The sequence below is a fragment of the Phallusia mammillata genome, chromosome 1 (genome assembly GCF_965637545.1).
Source record: "Phallusia mammillata chromosome 1, kaPhaMamm4.hap1.1, whole genome shotgun sequence".
Taxonomy (NCBI): domain Eukaryota; kingdom Metazoa; phylum Chordata; class Ascidiacea; order Phlebobranchia; family Ascidiidae; genus Phallusia; species Phallusia mammillata.
This window is the reverse complement of record NC_137252.1, coordinates 17490827-17502229: the sequence shown is the minus strand read 5'-3', so window position 1 is coordinate 17502229 and position 11403 is coordinate 17490827.

Here is an 11403-nt window from a genome sequence, read left to right as displayed (position 1 = left end):
TCGTTACAGCGAGGCAGCAGAACCACAGACATTCATGATATATGTCTACACGGTCCAAAGCTTCCTTGTTCTGGCAACAAAAGCGGCAACCTGTCGGGAAGGCGAAATAGCAATCGATGCTCCCGATAGAGCAGTAAGCCGCAAGTAAATGTGATACACCCTTGCTGTTCCTCTTATCCTGTGCTTAATGGATCTTGCAACAGCATTTCACACTATAACTGCTTTGTGACTTGCGACTGTGCAACATAGCTTGAAAACAACAGTTTGAAAAAAGCACCGCCGCCTACACCTCGAGCCTTTCAGTCCACAGGAAACGCGTTCCACCACCGTTGCGGCAAACACAGTCCTGCTTGCAGCATAATATCATGTGCGATAGTTTTGATTACATAATTTGCTGTGGAGAAGGCGTGATGCATTTCTCTTTCAAAAGCTACGATGTGGCTGACAAGTATTACAGTTAGTACCCAAATTTGGATTTAAAGTTCAAATTGATTAACGTTTATTCAGTTATATCTGAAAAGGTCTGATCTGCCCTTAATGACATTGCTTCATATTAGGTGAAACAATGAACACAATGTCCCTGCATACATTATCACCAATATTGCTGTCTGTCATTTAGTACTTTTCGGTAAGTGATCAATAGTCACATCAACGATCAAAACATTGCGACGTACATGCGCTGTTCAGCATGCACACCATGAGTAACTCTTGCGGCCGTGTCACACAAGTTTCCGGCCATACAGAGAGTGTTGTCCGTCCTGTCACAACCGTATCACTGGTCATGCCTGCCCACAGTGTCGCAAGCTGGTGATTTGTGCCTGTTACCTGGTCCCAGTCGGTAAACATGCACCGATGACGCGTCAAGGGCGCCCGAAATGGAAAACTAATTATAGCCCGAAAATTTACGTCCCGGCCCGGCTATTGTTGCTAGCTATTGGAGACATGTTGACACCAAACACTTACTGGTGACAATTTTAGAATTACATCACTTTTTTGAAACGCTATGGGTTAGTGCCACTGTGATCAGCTGTTTCGATTATCGTAAGGTCATCAATTACGAGACTATATAACAAGTTACGTTTTTTAAGCCAATACTTTCTTTTAATACATGTTTTTAACATGTGGTTCCAAATTAAAAATTACAACGTTCAAAGTCGATTTTTGATACAATTTTGATAAAATCTAACGCTTCCTTTAAGCCTCTGCTCATTTATCACCTTTATCGGTATATTTTATCTGCTTTCTTTGCTTTTTGCCTCAAACATTTTCCACATTGAGCTTATCTTCGACCTGGGACTTATAGCTCGTTAGAAATTTTGCCTCGGACCAGAAAACTTCAAATTTAAATTGCCGGCAAACTAGCGTGATAAAATCTTAAATTTCCTTTCCTCTGAGAAACCTGTTATCGGTTGATAAAGATTTTATATAATGGTCATCAAAGATCACTATATCTAGGTTATGGATTTTGCTTACTGTAAGTTACTGGAATACATTGGCTGATCACAATGAGTGTTGACTGTTGACAGAGCAAGGAGAGCAACTTAAAACATCAGTTTGACACTCACTTATCTGTTGAGCGTTGTTCAATTATTATCCACCACGTTAGACCCTTTAGCCGTACATACCATCAAACTACTCTAGTTGGCCTTATAGCCAGTATCAGCGTTCTAGCAATACAAAGTCTACAACGACATACGTTTCTCTTGGCACAATTTGGGCCATTTTTAATTATTCATGGCTGGGGCAAACGGAGTCCAAACTAACACGTGTGCACACAGCGCATATACAACGTTGCTAACATCTCAAAGTGGCATAAGGTCAATGAGGGCAGAATGAAGACATACGACTGTGTATGTAACTGCTGACGAATACAAAAGACGTGTTTCCTTCGGGCCCACATTGAGCTAAAGCATCTTCACTAATTGTCTAATTCTGACTGACACAAAAATCACTTAATAGTTCTGACATTAATGCTATAGTTACTGGCTAACACTATTATCGCTAAGTTGTACACACCATTTTTTTTTTAAATTGAAGTTACGCCTGAATCTTGATTTTAGTTCTATACCAACAATCGCAAATAAGAAGCTATAGATCAATACAGGCGTTGCGTATGATCGCACGCTTAGTCTAAGCACATTATTTGCCACATCGGTCTTTAGCGTGACCAGTATGACGGTGTCTTGGGCGACCATAGTAAATTAGGCTTCCGGTCTGCGCGACCCTAATAAATTTGCTGGTCGAGGCCTTTCGGGGAGTTCCATGAACAAATCGTGCCATGTGCATGCGCTGTTGGACTGTAACTGTTCGTGAAAAATATACAATACGCAAAAGAATTCAAAGGCCGAGTTTGCGATACGTATGCGGCCTTTTGAGAAGAAATGCCAAACGGATATCAGCATTGACGTCACAGATTGTACGAATGACGTTGCGTAACGTCTAGTTCACCCAGGTTTACGTGACTAGAGTTAGTTGAAAAATTGTTTCAAAGATTATTCCATAAAATGACCTGACCTTAGGCGATTAATACGAAGTTAAAGCTGGTAATTCGAAGTGTTTTTGTTTCTTTTAATCAGTTTGGAAATTTGCATATTTCACACTACATGCTAATCTTTACCACGATGTATTTATCTAATACAATAATACGTGCATCTAAACATGCGCGGTTAGCAATTTGGTTGTACGTTTCCATAGTTTGTAGTATATTAAGTTTAAAGAAACGTTTCCAACAGTAATATATTTGAAAATGCTGAACAGGCGTTTTCGTCCACCAGGTTGCATATTTAACAAAAATATCGTTCAACTGGTGTAATGTTAAACAAAAATACTAGTTGTTTTTGTCCATAACTTGAATCTGATATTACAAGTGAAACTCCATCAAAGTGTATGACCTAAAAACAGTATGAAATGCTTACTTTTGCTCAAGAAACGGCTTTGAAATGGGTAATTCATGCTCAAAAATGCATGCACCGTATTTTTGTGTAGCAGCGACACCTAACGATCAGTGTAATTAATACACAGTGCCACTGGACGTTGTAGCAAGCTGCAGTGGCGCTCAAACACTTACGTTCGTTTCATGTGACGGAAGAAATGCTTCGTTTACCTCAAATAAAATCAGGAACGCCCAACACTTGACTTAGTGACTAACACAAATAAACTCGGTATGGGTGGAAGGGCGAGTCGAAAACTACTGCCCTAAACTCAGCATTTTTTGCAAAAATCCTGGTAATGTCGTATTGCCAATTTACTATCATAATCCTGATTTCTTAATTTTGCACTGCACATTTTCGGCGTAATTGTATTTCCAGTATTTTTTTACTTTTTAATACAACATGTACAATTTTGCAGCATTTTGATATAATTTAGGATATACGCATTACAAAAAAACGTTGCTTCTGAGGAGCTTTACTTACATTGCTGAAGCCTTGTCCGTGGAGGCGTTATGTTGCGAAGTGGGTCGTAAATCCGTTGACGCTTTGCACCAAACGACGTCACAGAATTTTACAGCATCATTAAATCACCACGCTAAAACGCCAGCATTATTATTGCTTGACAATGTTCGCGTCCTGCAAACAAAAAGTAACGGTGTAAAAGCATAACGTAAACTGTTACAAACGTTCCTTGGGAAATACTGATTATAGCTATCAGTATGTGTGACGTCATACCAGACCGACATATTCAAAATACTTTTCCCTCTGGTTTGCTCAAAAACTAGTTCTCGTTCGAAAGACCAAAATACCGGTATCCATTTTTAAACGCCCTTGCTAAAACTGTGTTGTTCTATTTAAAAGCCCATTAGTTTAAAGTAACAGGCATCGCCCTGTTGTTACCCTTTGAAGGCTATCCGGACAAAAACAACCACGTCTATTTCGGGCTCAGGTGTGACACACATGTCTGTAATTTGTTGACTAATACGACTTAAATTTCAAAACAGCAATTTTCCCTGTTTTCTAAGCTTTCCCCAGTAAGAAAGGCTATAAAACTCAATAACTTAAAAAACGAAACGATCTTCTGCTTAGCACAAAACTGCAAACATACTTTCAACCTCCACCAAACAATAACTACAAAAACAACAACAGTATATGTCGTAATTGATCCTAAATAAAGTGACAAGCTGCAAGATTTATACCATAGCTGACTGTTCAAAAGTAAACAACACTGACACAGAAATTCACCCGGTTTTCTTTTGTATCTTTACTAGTTTATTTGTCGATGTTGGCGCCGCGCAAACAACCCCTGGCAACCAGATCGTCACTGCACTTGTCGTGCATTATTTATAAATTGAAAACGATCAGTGTGACTATAAATCATTGGAAATGTCACAACACTTTGACCTTGAACGTCCAACATCCGCTTTTAGCTTGTGGTGGACCCGATTAAAATATCCGTATACAGCACTAACCGAAAGGTACAGTAGTTAAAAAAGTATGACTAAAAGTATGGCTGTATATTCTGACTGCGGGGCAACGTTGTATCTAAAGTTCAACAGACTCTCCTTTCAATATCAGTAGTTTTCCTTTTTCGACAAGCTTAACTTTTTGACAGATATGCTAACGCTCTACACTTGTATTTTCCATGTCCATACCGTGTGCAGATATCAATTACCCTCTACAGCAGTATGTAGAGGAACGACTGAATCGCTACAGGCGATTGCGGAGTTTTAAGACTTGAAAGCGAACATATCTTATGTTTACAGTCGACCAACACAGGCGGGCCTGCTTCTGTGCGAGCAGACGAAAAGGCGCAGATAAAACATCCATTGCTTGCCGAAAAGAGCACCAGGTTGTTGACTTACAAGCTTGTTTACCATGGTACAACTGGAAGTAACTATAACTTGGTGCTGGCATCGGAATGTCAAAAATGAAAGTTAAGACTGCAATTCAGAAATAAATAACATGAAAATCTTTGTTGAAAAGGCAGAAATGCGCAATTAACCCTGTAAAGAAACTATGCCTGCGTTTTTCTATGTTTCGTGTTTGTGACCGAAAGCCTGTTAATAAATTAGTGGTTAAGCGGATTATCTACGCACGGAGCGTTGGTCGTACAGGAAAATTGTTTCTAGGCGCCAGATATTTTAAGTTCACTACCATTACAGGCGCAATAGACGATTACGCAAACCAAAAAAAGGCTTTTGTAATCTATTTTACTACCTACCTCATATAAAATTTCGTTCTGTTTCGAAGTACGCTTTGGAAATTCCAAGTACCCCTAAGTTACAAGTACCTAACTTGAGCCCTTGCTACCAACAGGTTGTTTCCACATTATGTGCTGTTTAGATTGATGGTTTACAACAGTGACGTCTGGTTGCCCACATGAGTGTTTACTACGTGTGTCGTAATGTCGAAGAAGCTGTGTCACCTGGTGTACACGTACTTGTAATTTAACAAGTAACCTCTACTCTACGGTCACCAAAGTTTCAAACGAACTCTTGTAACCTCCAATGGTAATGATGAGTTGTATGACACGTTATGCTAGGAAAGGACATACATAACACGTCTAGTTAAACGGGGGCAACTTATTCGTCCAAATCACTGAAGCATGAATCAAATTCTAACCGCCAGAAAAATAGCAATTTTTCTGCAAATATACATGCATATTGAACTTTTCACAAAAGGTCAAAACATCTTGAACTGTAAAGTCAAGCAATGCTGTGAATAAGTGAAACAAAACAACATATCATACGACCGCTAATGTTTAAACACCACAATTCACCACCCCAAACACCCATTAGCTTTCATCGTAACTACAAGCAAGGGCTTTATGTGGGGTCTTCGCCCACCTATTTGAAATCACATGATACGTAAAAGCTTAATCTCTTTTTCGACTTCTTGTAATGGCTGAATTCTAAAATCACCGGAAGGTCAAAATGCGACTTCAAGTCATGCCTGTCTGCCTTAACAACTCACTGTTTCAAACCAACGACCGGACAAACATAGTCACTCCGCCATCTGCACTGTGAACTTCAACGTCGCCGCAATAAACAGTCGAATGGCAGCGTTTGGGCGACGGTCCGACAAAGGTCGGAAACAATACTTACGTTCTGTAGCGTGTAATGAATTGTGACGTCAGGCGCCCTGTGAGACCGAGGAACAAGCGCAAATCTTAAGAAAAAAAAATCGGGTTGTCTTGCGAGTCGGTACAGCGCTGTTTTGGTCCACTGAAGAGCTGCGGAAAGCTATTAATTCCCGCGAGTGCGCGTGGGTAATTTCCGCGCATTTTTGCATTAATTTTTATGTCACGAAAAATGGACTATGGTTGTGTTACCCAATACCAATATTCTTTGCTTTTAGTGAAGTAACACATTTACAGCTAAATTTGGCATTGGCAAGAAACAACTAGCTACATTTTGCATGGTTTAACTTCCATATATCATGTTTACAAACGCCCAAGGTCTGTATTGTAAGCAGAAGGTGTTTAAGGTATGAACATCTAACAAAATGAAAAATAAAGTGCTACTGAACTTTCCTGTAACACTTCCATATATAGCTCAGAAGACGCCATGCTCTGTTCAGACTCAACTAATTATGCTCCTGTTTCTACAAGAAAAAACCTCTATACGTAACTTCCGCGTTTTCAGCATAAATGCATTGTGCACTCTTTTTTCGTTTCGATTTTCTGCGAAACTGGGACCATGAGCGTAATCGAATTCTATATGATCTCCCCGCAACCTTATTAATAAACCGCAGCCAAGCCAAACGGCTCAGCACGGTTACCAGCATCCGTCTTTTGACAAGATGATTAAGGTGGCGGTGCGACGAGAGACCCATGTTCCCCTTTGGGAGGTGGAAATTTACGAGAGGCAACCTTGGCAACGCACAACACAACAACGATGAGATCAGGAAACAAGTCACCTCGGTATGATTCAGACGGGTCGACAGCGGAACAAAGCCAACTTACAAATTGTGTCAAGCCTGACTTGTCATTCTCAATCTCTCTGGCTGGTGCGACTTCCTTTTGTAACCAAACATTGATATGAAAAGAGGCACGTTATCTGTGCTTAAATGTGCAACAGCATATTTCTTTGACAATCGAACTGACAGAATGTCTGAACCACAAACAAGTATTCTGCGCATGCTTGCAAAAAAGAATGAGGACATGCCCCTGCAGGAAAATATCATTCGTGGTCAAACTAAATATTTCTTGGAAAAATCCGGCCGGTTATGAGTCAACCCCAGTGCAATGTCTTTAAACACGAAAACATAGTGCTTACTTCTCTCACCTAGCCCTGCCTTGGTTTAACTTGAACATTTACTGAAATAACTAGAATAGTGGTTTTCCTATATATTGCCAGTTTATATATACTACATCATATTTAACGATGTATCACATACACCACTTAATATATTTACAATGGATATATATTTGGCACCTACATTTCATTGGGTCCCGATGTTTTTCCTGGCACTTTATACCATAATTGTTTCTGCAAGCATAATCTAATGCAGTGGTTCCCAACCTTTTTTGTTGCATTCCTCCCTTTGCCCATTTTCGAACTATTCATTCCTCCCAATAAGACGAAAAACAAATATAACATAAAAAATTATAGCAATTTGAAATAGACCTTATAATAAGGGATGTCCATTTCAGAATCCTTTACAACCGGTTTCAAATGTGAACCGGGTCCAAATTATAATGAACATAATAATGTATATACAAAAATATTCTGTAACATTTCCAATGTTAATTTTTTTACAGTTTTTATGAAATTCCTCCCCTGAACTCATAAAATTCCTCCCTAGGGAGGAATTCCTCCCCGGTTGGGAACCACTGATCTAATGGATCCCCACACATGTGCATATGCGATTTTGTAACAGTAAAAAAAGGGCACAATCATTGTTAAATTGGAATAGTGGTTTTCCTATATATTCAATTTTACAGAAACTGTGACATATTTACGCACCATTCATTATAATTGTACGGGATATATATTTGATGGATACATTCAGTATAGTACCAATACTTTTGTGGCCTGTTATAACATAATTGTTTTTGCTAGCAAAAACCAATGGGTCCCCCCACACACACACATATAGGCCTATTTTGAATTCGTAACAGGATGAATGGCGCATGCATATGCTAGGTAAGAATTTGAATTGCACAGATGACATTTGTCGTATTAAAGAAATAATAATAAACTTTTGTTTTGTAACAGTCACAGCCCTTTGTTTGTTGAAGTATGATTTTTAATCCGCACATAGCGTTCCCTGGCGCGGTTAAGTTTCTACATACCAACAATACTTAGCTGGGCTTTTTATGTCCAAAACCTGTTCTGAAACAGTTTTATTAACGCTTTCAGTTTGAGAAGTCACTTTACACAGGTGTAACAAATCGTGCTGCGTTGTCGCTCTGCGTTTCGAAACACGAATAAGTTGACCTACATTAACGTTTTCAGCGCAATATAACTAACATCGTAACATCGTTATTTCAACCAGTGAAAAAATGGTCAAGTGACGACCGCGTTCATGCATGAAGCAGAGGCATTTTTTCCATGCGCCACTATCATCAATCACTCCCATTGCGTCAGCTGTGCACTGAGCAACAGGCAAATACAGTCATGACGTCATACACATCGCCTGGCCCTGCCGTGACCCCGCAGCGTTAACGTTTACAGTGCAATATCACTAACATCGTAACATCTTAATTCCAAAAAAGTAAGAAAATGGTCAAGTGACGACTGCGTTCATGCGTGAAGCAGAGGCATTTTTTCCATGCGCCACTATCGTTAATCACTCGCATTGCATCAGCTGTGCACTGAGCGAGCACAAATTTGACAAAAGACAACATATAAAAACATATTTTTACTATTACTGAGCCGATTGCACTGAAATTTTTAACAGCCAACAAGGAGAACCCTATACACAGCTGTTTAAAATTTCAACAGGTTAAGTCTTGTATTTCTGACCTCATTAACATGATAACAAACAAAAAGAAAAAAAAATATAGACAAAAACAATATGTGTCCCCTTCAGGGAAGGGGACCCATAATAAAACTATTACATTAATGTAAGAACGCAGACCACCCAAGAGTAGAACGTGAAACAATTCTGATGTGCAGATGTGTTTCGTTTTGAAGGCAGCGGTGACAGAAAAAAGGTCTTGGACATTGGGCACAAGCTATCTGGAGTTAAATCTATTTTTATCATCCCAGGTCTGTGATTCCTTTGTCATTCTCTGTGGAATTATGTCTGAGAATCAAACAAGGGTGCTTTGGAAAAAACATTTAGTTTTAAGTTTTACTCGAATATTTTGTTTGTCGCTTTGTATGAGTTTAAATCTGTGAATTGTGCATATAAGTCCACTCTTGTTGTATCTGATTACATCTTGTTTGAAAAGTTTAGTAGACAGGTACACACCGTGGTGGTATGTCGAAAACTACAATAACATTTAATTAAGGTACGCACCAAACTCTAAAGCACCACATACCGGACTTCTGATAGTCAGGTTACTTTCAATGAGTTAAAAGAACAAATGTATGTGCAAGATATAGGCCTTCACCAAAAGTTGATTCGAAACCATGGGTGTATGCAGCAAAAAACGTGAATTTTGCGAAAAAGGGACATTGGATTAATATCGTTAATACGTCAGCTATTAAGGAAGTTAGCAATCGCAGCCGGCAATGTCACAATTTTTGCAAAATATTGCATATAGCTACAGTTCCAACATGTAGCAAATCACGTATTCTTAACGCATGTAATCGAGTCGTGCTTCAAATTCAAAAATCGGGCACATGTCAGATCAGACTGCAGATGACAAAGTTGTTGCTACGTCGATTCTGCATAAATGGCAAGGTTGCTATGTGGGCAAAATTTTAGTAAAAATTTAGTACTATACGGTATCATAGCATTTTAGGGAGATAATAAATTGTCCTTTGTGAGGCTACTGACTTTTTAGCCCGAGCTATGGTCATTTCGAACCCCACATACTGAACAGCAAACACTTTCGTCACTATAGGCTAGCCAAAATATACGTTTTCGTTTTGTATTCGTTCATCTGCGTCAAACGTGAATTCTGCTGGAGATCGTAATGGTTTGCGTAAAAGGTTATAAGATTACAACTTCTTTCTGTTTGTGTTGTTTTACGCGTCATATCGAACTACGGTACACAAGTGTGGCTACGGATGTGGAATTTGTAGACATCCGATGTATAAGACTGGGCGTGAAATTAATCATCCCACCGTCACATTGCTTTACGTAGTGTGTCAATGTTTCGCACAATGTTAGGTTACTAAATAATAATATGTGAATACATTGTGTTATTGGTGATACAAATTACTTTCTAAACATGTCCTTAACCTCGTACTGTCAGTCAGTGTTTTTTTAAGGTGTTTTGGGGGACCGTTTCGGTCCCAAATTTCTCCAGCGGTTTCCCAAAATTAAATACGGCTATTTTTTGGTATTTAAATGAAACACTTGCGGTCTCTTAAAACTACTTAGCGGTCACCCAAACCAAACCTTAAAAAAACCTGCTGTCAGTTATAGTTAATAAGTTGACAAAGGTTAAGAACCAACATATTAATCAATGAACACATTAGTCAACGCTAAATAGACAAGCGCTAGCACTTTGAATACTGTTACGCCATGACCTTTCTTAGGCATGTGACCGAAATAGCATGTTCAGATTAGCATCTGGTATTTATGGATACGGGAAAGGCTTCCATATGGGTTCTTGCCCTTCACTGTCGTCGCGACGTTAACTGTCTTTTAAGTCAATCCCCGGCGAAAAGAAACCACATACTGACTGATCGGGTTTGCTTACTAAGGTGAAACTAAACACAGCTATATATTTCCTAGACGCCACATTAAAAGCACATGTCAATGTCCTCATTGCTGCTTCGTCGATATATACGTTCCGCAAAACCGCAGTTTTTATTAGTCACGCTGTCAATTTAATATTCCACGAACTGAAAGAGCTAAGAATAGGAAAATATATGTTACATTCCACTGACAGAAACATAAATGCAAAATGATCGAATACAAATGGATCAATATCGCGATGAGCCACGTTTACGAATCTGCTTCCGGCCTTTAACCCTGATTTCGATAACATGACTGGTCAAAACATTTATAACGTGAAATAAGTACTGAAACGTATTTCGACAAACATATCTAACATTAAAAAAAATTGAACTACAAATCGTCTATACAGTATTATGCAACATTACGAGCCAAAGCCGTACTTACTCTTAGACAGCATTTGTACCCGCTCAAAATTAGTTTTTTAAACAGGTTGGCATTCTATGACGTGGTAGATTTGTTTCCGGAACACAAAGCGAAAGCTATAAACTGTTTGTCGGAGCCAAGCACCAATCGACCTGGGAGCAAGATACTCTCAAGTAGCAAACGCCTGTCGCAAGCACCCGACCTTTTGTACACCATTCTTTCAAAGCAATACAAGGGCTCGAGA